General features: G+C 46.9%; 1 protein-coding gene across 1 annotated transcript in view; it reads left to right on the top strand.

The window, feature by feature from the left end:
* Window positions 1-16,046: 16,046 nt before the first annotated feature.
* Window positions 16,047-20,109, top strand: part of CAMK1G (calcium/calmodulin dependent protein kinase IG) — a 34,226-nt gene continuing 30,163 nt past the window's right edge. The window contains exon 1 of the mRNA XM_012555235.1: window positions 16,047-16,119. The gene's annotated coding sequence lies outside the window, so the exon portion shown is untranslated. The remainder of the gene's footprint in view (window positions 16,120-20,109) is intronic.

Genomic DNA, 20,109 nt, shown 5'->3' with positions numbered 1-20,109 from the left:
ATGGGTGACTGGAAGGGAAAAGCCACAGAAGAGCTCTTGGATTTCCACACTAGAAGTAGGTTCTGCGGAAGACGTGGGCAGGTCGTGTGTGCATGAATGTGCATCTGTGTCTCTGCTCTGAGTTGCACTGCCAAAGTTTGTGCACAGCATCTAACATCTAATGGTGTGTTATGGATTGAATTGTGTCCCCCCAAAATATGTGTTGAATTCCTGGCCCTTGTACTTGTGGATATGATCCTATTTGGAAATAGGTTTTTCTTTGTTATGTTAATGAGGTCATACCAGTATGGGGTGGATCCTAAACCTAATCACTTCTGATAGGACCAGAACAGACACAGACACACACAGGAGGAAGACAGATGCCCCGTGATGATCATCTGTAAGCCGAGGAATGCCAAGGAAGCAGGGAACACTGGGGCTACCAACCAGAAAAGAAACAAGGCCGAGACCCTGATTTGAACTTTTAGCCTCCTGAACTGTGAGAAAATAACTTTCTGTTGTTGAAAGCCACCCACTGTGGTACTTGTGTTACAGCAGCACTAAGAGACTAAGACAGGCAGTGCGAGGTGGAGTCTCAGGGTCCCAGGAGACATGCTAGCGCTGCCCTGTTTTGGGTTAGGAGGCTGGGATATCTATGCCATGTTTCCTTTTTGGAGAAAAAGGACAAATCGATAATCCAGGAGTCTGGCTTATTGACTTATTGCCTCACTGCACCTTCAGGCCTTTAATTACGTCTGAGACCACTTCAACTCTGTACCCTAGCTGCAAACTCAGCGCCATCCCAGCTTGGACACCAGGTCTGGCTTCCTTTAGGAAGCCACTATGCACGAGACTCAGCGTCCAGCCTTCCTCAGGGCTAGTACTCAACTCTGCGACTGAGTCCCTGCCTTGTTCCTTGACCAGTTCCCCTCCCTGAACCCCATTTCCAACCTGGAATCCCTGCTGGAGTTCCTGCATTAATAATCTGCCCGGAGTCTAATTCCTCTGGGACGAGGTACGTCCTTGCTTTCATTTCTACCCCCACCTGGGTTTAGAGTCTTGCCCTGATGGCTTGTACCCTGATGTCTCCCACCAAACCTCACCTCTATGCTGCTACCTGCCAGCTTGCCTGCCTGAATCTTAATTTACATTTATTGAATGAAGTAATAAATTACTAGCTGTTATATGTTAGCCAGAGTCCCTGAGTGGTGCAAAGGTTAAGCACTCAGCTACTGACAGAAAGGTTGACGGTTCAAATCCACCCAGAGCCACCTCAGAAGAAATGCCTGGCTATCTACTTCTTAAAAAATCAACCATTGAAAACCCTATAGAGCACAGTTCTACTCTGACTCACATGGGGTCGCCATGATTTGGAACTGACTCCACAGCAGTTGGTCTGGTGTTTTTATAACCACTTTGAGTGCTGTGTGACCAGGGCTAAAATACACAGATAAGACACTATCTACTCTAAGCCTCAAAATTTAGTGGAACAAATTAATTTAATAATTGAGTATAATGGAGGTGTGAATAAAGTATTGCCAAACTATGGGGAAACAATGGATCCTTTTGTTGTGGAGATTTCACAGAGGAGGTCAGATATGAGCTAGTTCTTGAAGCATAGTTAGTAATTCTCTAAGCAGAGAAGATGCTGATGCTCCTGGCTGAGGAAAGGGCACATGCAAAGGTGTGTGGCATGCAATCTCAGAACAGGGCCTTCCCCAGACGGCCGCTGCGGCTCTCTGCACACAGGTAACGCCCACATTACCTCTTGCTGGAACTTCAGACTTGGTCAATTTGCTGGACATGCCAGCCACTGCCCATTGCCACCTTCTTCAGACACTGAGCTCCACCTGCTCTCTAAATCTTTTCATCCTCAGCAGGGTTACAGGTTACAATAAGGTCAATCTTCCCTTACAGAGAAAAGTCTAAAATGACTGGCCTGGCCTGGTTCTCAAGGCTGACGCTTCCAGAGCTTCCTAGAGTCTGCCTTTGCCGCCACCCTTGCTTTCTCTCCCTGGACTCTGACTTCCCTTTTTCCCAGCTATGCCCTAGTCCAGAGGAAGACTAGAAAGGGTCTCTCCTTCCCCGTCTCTCTTCACTTCTCATCTTGCAGGCCTAGCCCCCAAACATGACCCTTTCAGTAGGCTGATGTAGGGTCCTCTAGACCCCAGAAGTTTCCGATTGGTGCAAACTGTTGATGTGCTTGGCTACTAACCTAAAGGTTAGAAGTTCAAGCCTACCCAGAGGTGCCTCAGAAGAAAGACCTGGCAATCTACTTCCTGAAAATCAGCCACTGAAAACCCTATGGAGCACAGTTCTACTGTGACACACATGGGGTCTCCATGAATCAGAATCAGCCTTATCATAATTGGTAACTGATAGACCCTAGGATCTAGCAAGAATTTTCTCGTGCTACTGAGTACACTGGCCTTCTCCTCCTGCCCCCCATGAAAATATAATCCCTTGTCCTTTTGCAAACGTTTAGCTTGGATACTTTTCCCCAGAGGTTTTAGAAAGCCTGGACTGACAATTCTCTCTTCTTCCTCCCACCTGTTGGGGGGAGGTGGAAGTGCTGAAAGCTGAGATCAACACAATCCATCATGTGGAGTGCAATGCCAACCTGCTCCCTTCCCCAGGACTTGCCTCCAGCATCGGGAACTGCAGCAACTAGCCTTGAATCTGGAGTGTCTATTGTGCCTCGTTTCCAATGCACCGTACAGAGAGGGAGGCAGGCCATTGTCCTCAGCCTGCAGACCTTGCACTGTAGGCATCGTACCCACATTCCCTCCTTCCATACCCTCAAATGAGTTCTTTCAGTTCATCTCTGAAGGTCGTATTTGGACCATTGCACTGAGAATATTCAGACAAGAGATCTGTTGTCTAAATCAAGTTAATTGTTTCCTTCCTCAAGAGTAAAGTATTTCTGCTGATTTCTACTTATCGACAGTTCTATTATTTAAATGTTCCATTTCTGAAACAACAGCATATGAGGACACTTAGGGGTGACACTGCTGTCTCAGGAGCCCTCCTTCTCCTGAGAGCCTGGGGGAAGGGGAGGGAGACGTGGCTGATCTCCCTGCAGCAGATGTCCCTGGGGGAACAACTGCAAGACGGAATTCATTGTTGCTGCCCTCCTCCAGGAGTCCCTGGGTGGTGCAAACAGCTAGTGCACTCAGCTGCTAACCAAAAGGTTGCAGGTTCGATTCTACTTCCGAAAAGTATTCTGAATGAGTCCCCTAACTCGGGCATGCTTCTGGAGTGCTTGGAGCTCAGGACCACTCTTCTTCCTGGAAAAGACAGTTATCCCAAGAGGGAGACTGCCTGTCCCTCTAGGTCTTAGGATCTTACACTGAGACCTCGCTACACATGGAAATCCTCTACCCCAGACATCGGCTTCGTGGACACACACTTACAGACACCCACGCTCCCTCAGCCCCTTCCTGTTGGTTCCTCCGTCCGGCTCTCCTTACTGCTGAGCTGCCTTACTATCCATACTGATCCCTGTACTGTCACAAACTAACTCATGCCCCCGAAGAGTCCTTTTCTCCAGGCCTATCATTTTCCAAGCATTTCACACACATTATCTCATTTAATTCTTGCAACACTCTTCGTATTCTCTTATACCTATTTTATGCCTGAGAAACTGAGGCTCAAAAATGCTAAGAAAATTGCCCAGGATCACACCTCAAGTAATAGAGCACCCAAAATGCAATCCCAAGTCTGCCTCTGGTGTCTGATCCTTAACCTCTTGACTGCAGTGACTCAAAAGAGACAGTGCCTAATACCTGGGAGCCAGACAGTGTTCTGGGGACCCAGCCACCCCTGGGCGGCCTTGGGGAGGGTACCACCCCACCACCAGTTGCCATTGAGTTCATTCCAACTCACGGTAACCCCTTGTGTGTCAGAGTAGAACTGTGTTCCATAGGGTTTTCAATGGCTGATTTTTCAGAAGTAGATTGCCGGGACTTTCTTCCAAGGCACCTCTGGGTAGAATCAAACCTCTAACTTTGGTTAGCAGCTGAGTGCATATTCTGAAATATGACAGGATTTCAGGATCTCTCAGAAGAAAGGAGGGTGTCTGGGTGGCACAAATGCTTAATGCACTTGGCTACTAACCACAAGGTTAGAGGTTCCAGTCCACTCAGAGGCACCTCAGAAGAAAGACCTGGCAATCTACTTCCAAAAAATCGGTCACTGAAAACTCTCTGGGGCACAGTCCTACTCTGACACACGTGGAGTGGCCATGAGTCTGAATCAACTCAGTGGCAGCTGGTGGTGGTGGTATCAGGGACAGGCACTCCTAAAGGTCAGCTCTTTGCTCCATAGACCCGTCCAAAATGCCCGCGTGGTGCCTGCACTGCGCTAGACACCGTGGGGGACAGGAAAAACCAGCAGGCCGTCTCAGTGGCCCGTTTGCATCCTTTCACAGGTGGGAGAGAGCGCAGTAATCATCCCTGGCAAGTTTCCAAAAGCCTGACATGGTGGGCATGGCTGGTCCGAGATCTCCTCTCGTAAGGGAGCTAGGGCAGAAGAGGAGCGGGAGTCATCACAATGCCCGGCACTGCCTACCCGTAAGAGACACCTGGCAGATACAGAGGTGTAGCAACAGGCGGCGGGGGGGGGGGGCACTTGCTCCCAGGCCCAAGTGCAAGGTCACATCAGTGGCGCCACTAGGGAGGTGCGGGGGTGAGGACCGTACGGGGTGACACTGTCCCAGGGGATGACACCACACGGTCCAGAGATACATCCAAGACCAAACTATGCAGGGCCTGAGCTGCCCCAGAAAGCCCGTGCCCGTTTCACGTTTTGGAGCTGCGCTCTGCGGCGGCGCCGGCTGGCTCTGGGTGCCTGCTGGATGATTCACTCCCGCGAGGCGCCACCGCCAACGCCGCTGCCCTGGGGCCCCTCGGAGCCGGCTGTCAGCCCGCCCACCGGCGGGGGCGCGGGGAAGGGGCATCGCTGGCGGGGCCACAGGTGCCCTTTTTGTCGCTGCTTTCAACGTCTATTCATCTTGAAATTTAGGGGCGCAAGTCTGAGATTGCCTCTGGGTACTGAATGAGGGGGATGCAATTTAGAGATTGCCCCTGCGTTGTTACCCTTCCTACGTCCCTGGACAGATATATACTGGTTTGACGTCTTTGTTCTTAGAATATTGGAGAAAAGGAGCAGCAATTACCACCCATATCAGGAATATGGAGAATTTGGAAGAGGTAGAAGGAAAGACTGTCGGAAACAATTCTGCCAAGGAGAAAATCTATTGTCCCTTCAGCCAGCCAGAGGAAGACACAGGCAGCAGGTCTGGGCAGGACATGGCCACTAGAGTGCAGTGACAGCTCACGCCTGAGAGAAGCCAGAGCGAGCCCTGCCTCACTGTAACTCTGCTTTGTCGGAGTGGCTGGCGAGGACTGGGAGGCGCACGCAGTTTTCCACTGGGAATAAATGTATCATTACTTTCACTTTTCATCCATATCATTTCACTTTATTTGACCCCGAGAGCAGACGCTTCGGGTAGACTGACATCATTAGCCCATATGACAGTCATATGACAGAAGATCCTTGAGGCTCAGACTCCTCCCAGGCCCATCTGATAAAGGTACAGCAGGAACAGATGCCAGTCCTCCTAAACCCCTACTCCAGGCCAATCCAGCGCCTGTTTGTAAACAGGGTGATGTGAGCTAAACTCTTTAGTGAAATTCTCACCTTTGTGGGCCGTTGCCTGTGTTATTTGTTCCTCCCTAGGAGGGTTAGGAAGAAACAGAGAAAGGAGATTCAAACCAAATTGGAAAACTGGGTACTTTGTCAAAACACACAACTCATGGCAACCCCACGTAACACAGTAGAACTGCTGCTGTGGTTTTCTTGGCTGTGAACTTTACAGGAGCAGATCGCCAGGCCTATCTTCCACACTTTGTAAGTAGCCTTGAGACAAGTTTGGATGAGGCAAGTGATACTTGTGACCACACACTACCCTCCCTCCACCCCTCACCGGTCCTTTCAGGTCACACACTGGTGGCCTTGGAGAGTCAGCACTGGTTCCTCCAGCTATGGATACAGAAGTACATGCAGATAATGTTGGACATAGAGGTGACAGTATTCAGTCTATGCTAAGGACCAAAACAGGTCCCCACAATAGGAACTGACTAGGTGACAAGCAAAAAATCAGAAGCTCAGGTGTTGGGCTTTATTCCTCCCCCACCTCTTCCTGGAACACAGCATACACCAGGCTGCAGCACCTGGAAACGTGACTCGAGGAAACGGGGGTGCTAGATTCTTCTAGCACGTGATCACACAGCAGCACACATGAGAAGAGTATCAGGCGAAACCCGACTTGCCTTGTAGAGCCCTGATGGCGCAACAGTTAAGCACTCGGCTGCTAACGAAAAGGTTGGTGGTTTGAATCCACCCAGCAGCTCTATGGGAGAAAGACCTGGTGATCTGCTCCCGTAAAGGTAACAGCCAAGAAAACCCTACGGGGCAAGTCCACTCTATCACATGGAGTTGCTATGAGTTGAAATCAACAATAGCACCCAACAACATCCTACCCAGAGCAGAACTAGATACAACAATATAACCAAATGTTTTGACAAACCTTGGCAGAGACTGAGGAGAACAGAAAAACCCAGGGTAAGGGGACACAGCAGGAAGAGGAGAAGGTCCAGACAGAACAGGCTGCTGCTTTTCTCTCCAGGAGGAGTGGCCGTGAGGCAGCAGCCCAGAGACCCTGACTGAACAGTCCCACCTCTGCAGACTCTAAAGAAATTGGAAGATGCAACACAGCAGGAATAAATGGCCTATTCAGAATATTCTTCGGATTTGGTGTGTGCATAGGGCAGCTATGGTAAGCCTGTGTCCTGATGCACCATTCTCCTCCTCCCTGCCTTTGTTAATGGAGTCAGATTCAGGACACAGCACATAACTCTCGAGAACTAGCGCCTCCCTTCCCTTCAGTCCCATTTCCAGGTGATCCAGCCCTGGTGTATACAGCCCTTTGATTTAGCAGACCTTGATGAAACACGGAGTCCCTGGTTGGTGCAAACAGTTAACGCACTCAGCTGCGAATTGAAAGGTTGGAAGTTTGAGTCCACCCAAAGGCACATCAGAAGACAGTCCTGGTGATCTACTTCCAAAAAATCAGCCACAAAAACCCTGTGGAGCACAGTTCTACTGTGACACACATCAGGTCGCCAGGAGTCAGGGTTGACTCAATGGCAACTTTTTTTTTTTTAATGGAACATGCTCTCTTCCAAGCCGTATGGTATAATCCAGGGAACTGAAGGAAGCATGGTTTCTACCTCAGAGAGCTTGCCATCTAAGGCGCAATCCTGATATGCCGCAGGCAGGTTTCAGTGGCATTGGCGAGTGTCCTTGTAGAGATGGAGAGCTCTGGGAGCACAGAGCGTTCGTCCATTCTGCCCGTGGATCCAGGAAAGGATGCTCAGAGGAGGAGGCTTTTTAAAAGCCCAGCCAAATAAAAAGATTAGCACAAGAGGCTTCCCGGGCTGCAGGAATAATGTGGACAGATACAGTTGTGTGTCTGTTCCTGGAAGGACTAGAAATCTGGTGTCTTACTTTTAAAACAAATAACTACTAAAGTAGCTAGTCTTACATAGGTTCACGTCTGGGTGCCAGCCTGTCCCATCTCCCCCGCCCCCCCGCCTCCAGTCCCTGACCAGGAGTACATCTCCATTCTCTGTTATTCAGCCTCAAATTGGAAACATGTTATGAAGTAAGTAATACTGTTTTTTGGTGGCCCCTCTTCCCCTATCCTTGTCCTTCCTATTAAATATAACAACATAGGTATTGTTATGTTTCAAGGCCTTGCCCAGCCTGTTCCTCTTCCTGCCTCACTAGCTGTGTCTTGGGCAGCTCTCCCTTCCTCTCAGTGCCCAGCCACAATGTACATCTGTCTGTCCAACAGGCCTTGCTTCTTCCCACCCCACAGCCTTGGCACATGCTGTTCTTTTGTTCCTCTCTTTTCATGTAGCTAACGCTTCCTTCTTCTGAGTTCAGCTTGAAAGTCAATTCCTAAGGGCTTGGTGAGATCCCTTAGCATATATTTTCATCGTATCGTAAACTTCATGTGCATAGCACCTATTGCAATTGTAATTTAATAATTAACTCTGTATTTGTTTAAAATCTGGCATTTTCCCCTAGAACATAAAATCCATGAGGGTAGAGACTGTGTCTATACTGCTTACTACTGTATGTTCAGAGCCTAGCATACTGCCTAGTAGGTGCTCAATGAATATTTAGTGAATTAATAAGTATCCCTTTCCACACTGGCATGTCATTTCCCCTGGTTGTCATTTGGCAATCCAAAAAGCTCTATCTGTAGAGCAAAATTCTAACTCACACACACACACACATACAAAAAGACCAGACTTACTGGTCTGACAGGACTGGAGAAACCCCGAGGGTATGGCCCCCAGTCACCCTTTTAGCTCAGTACTGAAGTCACTCCTGAGGTTCAACCTTCAGCCAAAGATTAGACAGGCCCATAAAACAAAACGAGACTAAACGGGCACACCAGCCTGGGGGCAAGAACTAGAAGGCAGGAGGGGACAGGAAAGCTGGTAACAGGGAACCCAAGATTGAGAAGGGAAGGTGTTGACGTGTCGTAGGGTTGTTAACCATTGTCAAAAAACAATATGTGTAGTATTTAATGAGAAACTTGTTTCCTCTGTAAATCTTCATCTAAAGTACAGTAAAAAATTTTTTTTTAAAAGGCATGAACTTCATATCTTATAATTTTTTTTAAAAATCTCCATCTGGAGATTTAATTAAACGTAAAAGCCCACGCAGACCAAGCAAGAATCTGCTCTCTGACAGAGAAGGATTGCTCTGTCCCCATGAGCACACCTCCCTTTTCTCCTCCTTACACCAAGCCATTAGGAGACCGCCTTATTTTGTTTATTGGGAGGGGTAAGCATGACCAGATGGGAGCGGTGAAGGTGAGTCCCTAGTCCACACGGCCACTTCTCTCTTTGTTAACATCACCTGCGAATTACACACCTTTCTAAGCCCAGACTGACCGGTGGATTTAGGTGAGAGGGGGACATCCTGGTAGGCATTGCGATCTCCTTCTCAACAGTTCCCCTGCTCCTGCCTGTCTCTTCACCCCTGCTCCCACCATCCATCAAGCTCTCACCCCTCAGATCTCAGTGACTGCAAAAGCCCCCCAACTGACTTCCCAGTCTCCCATTTATCCCAACTTCAGGCACACTGCCATTGATTTCCCACAAACACTCTCTCTTGAAACCCTGCAATGACTCTTCACATCCAAGGTCAAAACCCTCAGCCAGGCTGTTCCAACACTCCACCCCTCCAGCCTATTTCCCGCTGCATTGCAGGGTGGCCTTGCCATTTCCAGCACATTGGCTTGTGCATTCCAACCTCTGTGTCTTTCCTAATCCCACCCCACCTACAACTGACACCTCGAAAGTCTGGTCCTACTCATCCTCAAGGCCTAGGTTGACTTCCAGCTTTTCCATGAAGCTATTCCTGATGTCTCCAGCCTACAGCAATCTCCGCTTGGCCTGGTCTCTAGTGACAACATGAGTTAGTAGAACCTTATTTAGCTATTTCTTGATCTCCAGTTGTTTTCCGTGTTTTAGTCACGTCTCCTCACTGGGCACATAACCAGTTGCTGTCAAGTTGATTCTGAGTGATAGCAACTTCCCGTGTATCCGAGTAGAACTGTGCTCCATAGGGTTTTCAATGGATTATTTTTTCCAAAATAGATTACCAGGCCTTTCTTCCAGGGTGCCTCTGGGTGAACTCAAACCTCCAAACTTTTGGTTAGCAGCCAAGCGTGTTAACCATTTGCACCACCCAGGGACTCCACTGGGCACATAGTTATGTTTAATAAATATTTGGTTGGATTGTTGACTGGGGATAAAGTAGATATAAGGTCATTAAATGAATCTGAACCAGGCAAAACTGCAACTCTGTGTGTGTGCATGTGTGTGTGTGCATGCAGGTACATGTGTTACACTGCCAAAAGCCCTCTTCCACTTCCTTGAGAACTAATATCAAATTCCTCTTTAGTTCTTTAGTCTCCTTCTGCCAACACTCAAGCTGTGGATACCCTGTCCCCAGCTCACAGCCTCTGATGTTTCACTTACAACCTGGTCAGTACCTGGGAGGAGAACTGGTTTTCACGTTTTCTTCTCTGGCACCCAACACCTGCGGAGCCTATTTCTGTTTCCACAGCTGAGAATTCATTCCTGACATTGTGGCTCACCAAGACCACTAGTGTGCAGATGGACTTGAGAGAAGGGGAGGGAGGAAAGGCGATCCTGGTGGGCCAGTGACGACGGACACTTCCTTACCCATTTCAAACTTTTTTATCATATTTTTAAATAATATTTTATTGAGTTTTTGGTGAAAGTTTACACAGCAGGTTAGTTCCCATTTGACAGTTTCCACAAAAATTGCTCAGTGACATTAGTTATGTTTATCACAATGTGTCAGCATTCTCTTTGATTGTTCTCTGTTTGTTCCCTTGCCAGGGCTCTAGTTTCCCTGCCCCCTTATCTTCTCGTCTTTGCCTTTGAGAAATTGTTGGCCTTCTGTTCTCATACTGATGGTTTTTAAGTAGAGCACGGATCTTATGGGTAATATCCTTCACGTTGTGTGCCGCTCAGCTATTTCACTAAGGGGTGACCTCATGGGATAGACTCGGTTCTAGGTTTAAAGGGTATCTCAGGGCGATAGTTTCAGGGAGGGGGTCTTCTGTTCTCTACTATTCCAATTTATCTGGCTTTTTTTTTTTTTAAATAAAAATTTGAGTTCTGTTCCATATTTTTCTCCCATCCTAGACAGGATCAACTATTGTGGCCCTGGTCAGAATGGTCAGTGGTGGTAGCCGGCATCATCCAGGTTTTCTGGTCTCTGGGTAGATAAGGTTGTGGCTCTTACAGACTTGTTTCTTCTCTGTGCTTTTGGTTACCTTCTTACTGTTTTGCTCCTGCCAAGAAGAGACCTGTAGTTGTGTCTTAGATGATGGCTGACAAGCTTTTAAGACCCTAAATGCCACTCAATTCACTAGGATGCAGATCATGATTATTGTGAACCATGTCATGCCAATTGACTGAGTTGTCCCATGAGACTATGGTCCTAAACCTTCAAACCCAGAAAACCAATCTTGGAAGATGTTTGACTATGTCTGAGGAATATCCGTATTTGTATCTTCAATGAATATATGTGCCTGCACCCACATATTTGTATTTACATGTACATATAGATACTTCTACCTGTTCTCACCTATGTGCGCATCTGTACCTACCCATATTCCGATTTGCCTGTACCCATCCATATGTGCTCAAACAGTCGTTATTACTTTGGTTGTTACCGTGCTCACTACATCCACATTCCGTGCCACTTTTCTCATCACCGCAAATAACTGTCCTCTACTGTATAAAGCATGATTTCCACACCACTCTCTCCCTGGTAACCACCAATAAAAGAGGGATCATACAGTATTTGTCATTATATGCTTAACTTATTTCACTATGCAGTATACAATCCAGGTCCATCCATGTTATGTTTTGTGGACTCGTCATTGTTCTTTATGGTTGTGTAGTATTCCATTGTATATATGGACCACGGTTTGCTTATCCATTCATCTGCTGATGGACACTTTGGTTGTTTCCATTTAGTTGATATTGTGAATAAAACAGTAATGAACATAGGTGTGCATGTCTGTTCCTGTCATTATTTTTAGGTCTCTAGGGTATATACCTCACCAGATGGAATACATAGGAATCAAATTGACTATATCTGTGGAAAAAGCCAGTGGAGAAGGTCAACATCATCAATGAGAACAAGACCATCAGTGGAACAAACCATAAATTGCTCATGAAGCTGAAGAAAATAAAACAAGTCCACAAGAGCCGAAGTATTACCTTGAGTATATCGCACCTGAATTTAGAGACCATCTCAAGAATAGATTTGTCACATTGAACTAATGACCAAAGAACAGACGAGTTGTGGGATGACATCAAGGACATCATACATGAAGAAAGCAAATGGTATTAAAAAGACAGGAAAGAAAGAAAAGACCAAAATGGATGTCAGAAAAGGCTCTGAAACTTGCCTTTGAATGTAGAGTAGCTAAAGCGAATGGGAAGAAATGATGAAGTAAAACAGCTGAACAGAAGATTTCTAAGAACGGCTCAAGAAGACAAAGTATGATAATGAAATGTGCAAAGACCAGGAGTTAGAAAACCAAAAGGGAAGCACACACTCAGCATTTCTCAAGCTGAAAGAACTGAAGAAAAAATTCAAGCCATGAGTTGCAATATTGAAGGATTCTATAGGCAAAATATTTAATGACACAGGAAGCATCAAAAGAAGATGGAAGGAATACACAGAGTCACTGTACCAAAAAGAATTGGTTGATGTTCAACCATTTCAGGAGGTAGCACATTGAAGGAATTGGCAAAAAACAAAGCTCCAGGAACTGACAGAATACCAATTGAGATGTTTCAACAAATGAATGCAATGCCAGAAGAGCTCACTTCTCTGTGCCAAGAAATTTGGAAGACAGCTACTTGGCCAAACGACTGGAAGAGATACATGTACGTGCCCATTCCAAAGAAAAGTGAGCCAAGAGAAAGCAGAAATTATTGAACAATATCATTAATATCACATGCAAGTAAAATTTTGCTGAAGATAATTCAAAAACGGTTGCAGTAGTACATAGACAGGAAACTGCCAGAAATTCAAACCGGATTCAGAAGGGGATATGGAATGAGAGATAGCATTGCTGATGTCAGATGGATCTTGGCTGAAAGCAGAGAATACTGGAAAGATGTTTACCTGCGTTTACTGAGTATGCAAAGGCATCCGTCTGTGTGGATCATCACAAATTATGGATAACATTGGGAAGAATGGGAATTCCAAAACACTTAACTGTGCTCATGAGAAACCTGTACATAGACCAAGAGGCAGTTGTTCGAAAAGAACAAGGGGATACTGCATGGTTTAAAATCAGGAAAGGTGTGCATCAGGGTTGTATGCTTTCCCCATACATATTCAATCTGTATGCTGAGCAAATAATCTGAGAATCTGGGCTGTATGAAGAAGAATGGGGCATCAGGATTGGAGGAAGACTCATTAACAACCTGTGATATGCAGGTGACACAAGTTTGCTTGCTGTAGGCAGAGGACTTGAAGCATTTACAGATGAAGATCAAAAACTACAGCCTTCAGTATGAATTACACCGCATCACAAGGAAAACAAAAATTCTCACAATTGGACTAATAAGGAACATTATGATAAACAGAGAAAAGACTGAAGTTGTCAAAGATTTCATTTTACTTGGATCCACAATCAATACCCATGGAAGCAGCAGTCAAGAAATCAAATGAAATATTGCATTGAGAAAATCTGCTGCAAAAGACCTCTTTAAAGTGTTAAAAAGCAAAGATGTCACTTTGAAGGTTAAGGTGCATCTGACCCAAGCCATGATATTTTCGATTGCTTCATGTGCATGTGAAAGCTGGACAACGGATAAGGAAGACCTAAGAAGAATTGATGCATTTGAATTCTGGTGTTGGTGAAGAATACTGAATATACCATGGACTGCCAGTAGAACAAACAAATCTGTCTTGGAAGAAGTACAGCCGGAAAACTCCTTAGAATCAAGAATCATCTCACATACTTTGGATATGCTATCAGAAGGACTAGTCCCTGGAGAAGGACATGTTGCTTGATAAAGTAGTTGGTCAGAGAAAGACCCTCAGTGAGATAGATTGACACCATGGCTGCCATAATAGGCCCAAACATAGCAACGATTTTGAGGATGGCGCAGGACTGGGCAGTGTTTGATTCTGTGGTACATAGGGTTGCTATGAGTGGGAACCAACTAGATGGCACCTAACAACAAGAACAACAACAACAACATAGCATTTCAATAACGTTTAAAAATCTACAGCATTCCTATAGAATGAAGAAAGGGCATTCTATACCAGCATAAGCAGGGATCAGGAGCTTGGAAATCCTTGGTATGCCAGAAATCGGAATCTCATATAGTATGGTTGGAGTGGCAGGTGGGGGAGAGGAGGACTGGGTAGGGGGAGGGAGGGAGTAGTTTTGTGCCAGATCTTGGAATGCCTTCAGTAATGGGCTAAGGTGTTTGGATTTTTTTCTGTAGATAATGGGACACCATTGAATGTTTTTTGAGGTGGAAGTAATATGCTTTATAATTCTAACAAGAATGAAAGTTGAATTGGAACGATAACAATAATAGCTAACATTTATTAAGGGCTTACCATCTGCTTATCACTCTTCTAAGAAACTTGCATTCTGTGGCACTCCACCCTGATACTGTATGAAGTACCTTCAGTAATTATCCCATTTTACAGATGGGAAAACTGAGGTAAAGAGAGGTTAAGCATCTTGCTCACAGTCGCACATCTAGTCTATGGAAGACCCAGCATTTCAACTTTGAAGTCCTCTCCATAGCCATATTTAGCTATCCCACTGCACCACCTCCCCCAGGGACCAGTTAGGACCCTATCACAATAGTACTGGTGAGAGAGGGCAAGGACCTGGATTTAAACTATAAAGATGGAAATACAAAGGAGGCAGCGTTTATTTACTGCCTTTTGGGTGAGAAAGGGGGAAGTATATATGTATAATTTTTTTTTGTAGCCACATAAAGAAATACTGGAGGGGTATATGAGAAACTAATAAAAGTGGTCACTGTAGAGGGGAGGGTGAGGGGAGAGGCGGATGGAAGTGGAGTAAGGTGAGACACCTCAGTGTATGCCTTTTAATATAGTTCTGATTTTTTATCTTTATGAATGTATTATTTATTAAAAAATAAATAATAGATAATGATGTAAATAAAGAAGCACAATTTAAAAGCTAATTCAAAGGAGCAATTGAAAATGCGTAACATTGGATTTGGAAGACAATGATGGAGACAAAGCAGCCAAAGACAATACCTAGGTTTCTAACTAGAGGGTTTGGGAAGATTATAGCCCATTAATGTAGATAAGAAAAGCAGGAGGAGAGCTGGATTGAAGGGGGCCAGAATGTGCTCAGGTTTGTTTGTGGATGGAAGTAGACATTTGGATAACGATGTTAAGGAAGACAACCAAGACAGGGATATTGAGCACGGACATTAACATGAAAACGGTAACAGACCCAGTCAGTGGATGTTAACTCTAAGGTGGGAGTAGAGAAGGAAAAGCAAGAGAACAGAAGACAGAGACTTAAGAAAGCTACACCGAAGGGGCCGCCTATGAAAAGCTAAGACAGAGACAGCAAAGGTCTGGTCACAGGACCGGACAGAGAGGTGAGTACCACGAAGGAGCAGAGTTTCCAAAAGTAGGGCAATGGTCTCCGAGGGTCTAGTGGATCAGGATAGAGAAGAGGATGGTAGCGTCAGAGAGCAGAAGGTTGTGCTTCTAGGAATAGGGGAGACATGTCAGAAGCATTGGGTGGAAACTTCTGACATCAGGTGTCCCCGTATCAGAAGCATGGGCTGGAAATTGCCAAAATAGGCTCCCCCATACACAGAGACATTGGGTGGAACCTTCCAACATAGGGTCCCCCGTGGGACATCCGAGGGGTTCTCTCCCCACCCTTTAAGAGACAATAAGCTAGATGGACACCAAGGGGACTTCAGTCTCTACATTCCTGTCAATGTAGACATACTACTGCTCTGGAACATATTCCAGCAACTGAGCTGTTACAAGGGAAACTGAGGCAGACAGTCCTGGGAACCTTCTCTGATTTTCTGTTATTAACCCACTCAGGCCAATGGAAACACGTAGGTTGATGCTTTGGTTTTATTTCTTACTCTTCCTCTCTCTTTTCACGACACACGTATCTGCCAACACACACGTCAGGCATAAAAGGGCCCCTTCAAAAAAGCATTTTTCTGAATCAGACGGGATGCAGCTAGGAGGGAGGGGATGCAGAGCGGAGGAAAGGAAGGAGAGGTGCCAGCCACCCTAGCGACTTTCACTCCCCTTTAAGGCTGCCTGGTTACAGTCCTGGGAAAGAAAACTCCTGCATTCCTCCCCTTTAATTCCGTTTATTGTTAAAGCACTGGAGCAGCTAATCCTCACAGACCTGTAAGAGCGGAGTGGAAGCCCAGAGCGCTCTTCTTTCTGAGTCCCGGGGTAAGATGAACCTGCTTCTTTTCTTGGCTTTAGGGGTTTCCTTGCTTTAGTGGGAGGCATGCGGCACCTAGAGAGTAGACTTGAAGGGCCACTTTTGTGAGTGACTTGGGCATTTCAGCTCCAGCTTCAGTCTCTCCTGGCTCTCGTAATGTCGAGGGTAAGTTGTAGCTGTCTTGGAAATAAGTCTGAATGAGGGTCCAGGTAGGATCTCCCCGGAGAGCCATCTGGCCATCACCCCAAGGCTGAGGGGCAACCTTCCACCTTTCTGGACAGGGAAAGGGGAGCAAATATCTGTGTGCCCCACCTGCAATGCCTGCCTGCCACCTTCTGCTGACAATCCTATAGGGTCTGAGCCTTGCAGTGACGTCCATTGGCAGGGTGTCTGGACCTCCAGCATTTTGGCACCCTCTCTTCTGCTCAACCTTCACCTCTTAACCTCTCTGACCCCATCTGTGAAATGGGGTTATGCCCACTCTGCCTACCTCCCGAGGTTGTTGCAAGGGTTGGGAAAGCTCGGGGGCAGAAAGGAGGTGTGTAAGCAGCCTGTGGCTCAGCATACCCAAAGGGAGATGATTAACCTCCATCCCTCCTGGCAGGGTCCGTGGTCAGGCTCCAGGCTCTCTGTCCCTGGCTGCATTCAGATGCAGAACCCAGGCGTGGTGATGCTGTCAGTCACAAGACCCCTCCTTCACTTCCCTGGGGGTGCAGCTGTCTCCCTCCATCTCTAAACTTCTATAGCTTAGTTCTCAAGCAAAGATGTTAAAGGGAGGTCTGGCTTCACCACCACCACCACCACTATCCTCACCAGGGCCCCTTCTCTCCCTGTAACTTTGACGCACAGACATTAACCCTGAAGCTCCCAGAGGCAGCTGCCAGGGCCAGCTGTGGTCTGGCTGCAGTGCATGGCTGGCCAGCCTCTTGTTCTGGAGCCAGACAAAGTGGTCATGAGGAAAATCTCTGTGAAGGGTCAAGAGAGTCAAGCCTGTTCCATCCTGGGGAAGGAGAAGGTCTTTCCCAGGCCAGAGACGGAGCTGGGTCATGTCATTCCTACTGACCCAAGCTTCACCAGGGCCAAAGATGAGACCCAGTGGTCAGTTTCCAGGTCTGACATAGACCATAACACAAAGTGCTTAGTAATCCTTGGTACAGGACTACACTCATACAGTTTATAATGTGCTTTTAATTAATCATCTCTGGAGAAGCCCATCCGATTATCCTTCCCTTATCCAAGATGAGAAAACTGAGGCTCAAAGAGATTAAATGGAGTGTCTGGGGTTGCAAAGCTGGATGCTGGTGGAGCCAGCATTTGAACCTAGATCTTCTGACAATTCAGAGCCCTTCCTGCAGATAGTTATGGTGTGCGCGTGTGTTAATAGCATGCTTCAGTAAAATGGGGCAGAACTATTCTGGGAAAGAAGACAGGTTAGAGTGAGGAAAGGTTTGAGACGGAGCCAGGAGAGGCGCAGGCAATGGACATGGTGCCACCAGCCTCGATTCTGAGACATCTGGGGGCTCTCGGAATTCAGCCATTCCCAGATCATCCAAGCCACATGTTCCAGGGGGAATCAGTCAGGTGTTGGGGTTGCATGAAAACATAATAAAGAGGGGGGTGGAGGTAAGTGACATCCTGGCAACCACCTCTAGAAGAGGCAGCAGGTAATACGGTGCAGTGACAAGGATACTGGTGTTGGGATCTGATGGCCTGGGGCACCAGCCCAGCTCTGTTATTTGCTATCTGTTTGATTTGGGACATTTTACTTAACATTTCTACCCATCAGTTCATCGTATACAAAATGCATTGCTGATATCTACCTTAAAGGTGGCAGAGAGGCATTAAACAAGACAATGCATGTGAAGTGCCTAGCACAGTGCCAGTCCCGAACCAGGGGCTCAGTCCGTGGCAACAAAACCTGTAAGTCAGGGAGCAATTGTGGCTGGAAGTAAAAAGAATCCCCCTGTAAGAGGAGAGGCCTCCCTCGCTCCCTCTCCTCCATACACACGCACGCACGCACGCACAGCCAGAAATAAATTGCCTGAAGGAGTTGGAGTGATGGCGCCCAGCCGCAGCCTGCCAGCGCCAGGCAGAGTGAATGAGCTGCAGCATGAATGAGAGGGGGAGGGCCGAGTCTGCAAAGAGCCTGTGTACCTGTGCTACTATGCAGGCACACTGCCGCGGTCAATGGCGAGGGGCTGGGGAGAGCCACTGCCCGCAAAAGCAAGCCCTTGGGGAGCAGGGGGCTGCGCAGACTGTCAATGATTGTCAAACTCGTGTCCTGGGAGGGAAGGCTGGTAACACGGAGCTTCCTGCCACAGCCCTCTTGGGCTCAGCCTGTCCTTCCCTCTGCATCCCCTCCGCAGGTGAAGATCTATTCTCTCACCTTCTGAAGCCTGTGGAGTCCCTGTCAGAGGTGTTTGGTGGAGATGAGCACCACACCTGTAGAAAGGAGGTGCATTTGGCGTGGGAGTTAGGCTTAACAACAGGTGCCCCAGCATCTTGCCCGTGGAGAAAGCCAACACGGGCAGTGTTTTCTCCAGTGCTGCCACCAATGTCTGTTGCCTTGGTTGAGTACCAGATAAAGTATTTGGCTGGCATTGCAGGGCCATGGTGTATGGAAACTCATATGTCTTTAAACGCTCGAGTCACAGTGACACGGGATGCTCACACCAGCAGCTGAGACCAGCTGAGGAAACAGCAAATTCACGAATCCTATCTCCTGTTCAGGGACATCGGTGGTTCAGTGGTAGAATTCTTGCCTTTCAGGTAGGAGACCCAGGTTTGATTCCCAGCCAATGCAGCTAATACACAGCCACCACCCATCTGTCAGTGGAGGTTTGTGTGTTGCTATGATGTTGGCGGTGCAGTGGTTAAGAGCTTGGCTGCTAATCAAAATGTTGGCAATTCGAACCCACCAGGCACTCCTCAGGAGAAAGGCTTGGATATCCAATGGGGCAGTTCTACTCTGTCCTGTGAGCTGTCCTATGGGTCACTATGAGTTGGAATTGACTCAATGGGTTTGGTTTTTGTTTGTTTTTATGATGCTGAACAGGTTTCAATGGAGCCTCCAGACTAAGAATAGGAAGAAAGGCCTGGTGATCTACTTTCAAAAATTAGCCAATAAAAACACTATGGATTACAACAGTCCATGGAGATGGCTCAGGGCTGAGTTGTACATGGGGTTGTCATGAATCAGGGGCAACTTGATGGCTATGGCAATCATGGACAACAGCATCTCATGTTCACCCATAATTAAATTCTTTCTTTCTCTATCTGTTTTCCCAGTGCATAGAGATTAATTCATGTGCCTGCAATGTGAACCCACTGGATAGCACCTTAAAAAAATGAGTTGCTATTGAATCAATTCTGACCCATGTTGACTCCATATATGCAAGAGTAGAACTGTGCTCCATAGGGTTTTCAATGGCTAATTTTTCAGAAGTAGATCACCAGGCCTTTCTTCGAGGTGCCTCTAGGTGAACTCAAACTTCCAACTTTCGGTTAGCAGCTGAGCATGTTAACCATTTGCACTACCCAGGGTTTCCAGATAGCACCTTAGAGGTGGCAAAATGCTTTCATGCCCGTTGATATATTGGATCTCCACAAGAAAGCTGAGAAATAGACACAGCAGGGATCATTGTTCCCATTCAGCCCATGAGGAAAGGGAGGCCCAATGTGGTTAGGAGCACATTAGGAATAAGTAGTACAACTGGTCCTAGAAGCACACCCTGCTCTCTCCAGCGGCTCCTATATGCTGACCTCTCAGCCACCAAATTAAGCCCTGGAGAATTCTCCCCTCATTTCCTCTGAGAGGCACACAATCCACCATAAACAAACACGTGAATCTGGCTTGTCCGTGCACGGGGGGTGATCTGGGTTAAACTTCAATGTGAGTTTGAGCCTGAAATAAGCTGCAGGAGGCAATTGAAAAACTGTCTTCTCAGTGATTTTGTGAACAGAAACTGCCATGCAGAGCTGGCCCTTTAAATGCAGGA

Source organism: Trichechus manatus, unplaced genomic scaffold (genome assembly GCF_000243295.1).
Source record: "Trichechus manatus latirostris isolate Lorelei unplaced genomic scaffold, TriManLat1.0 scaffold00035, whole genome shotgun sequence".
Lineage (NCBI taxonomy): Eukaryota > Metazoa > Chordata > Mammalia > Sirenia > Trichechidae > Trichechus > Trichechus manatus.
The sequence above is the reverse complement of the archived record's forward strand: the minus strand, read 5'-3'. Positions and strand labels throughout refer to the sequence as shown.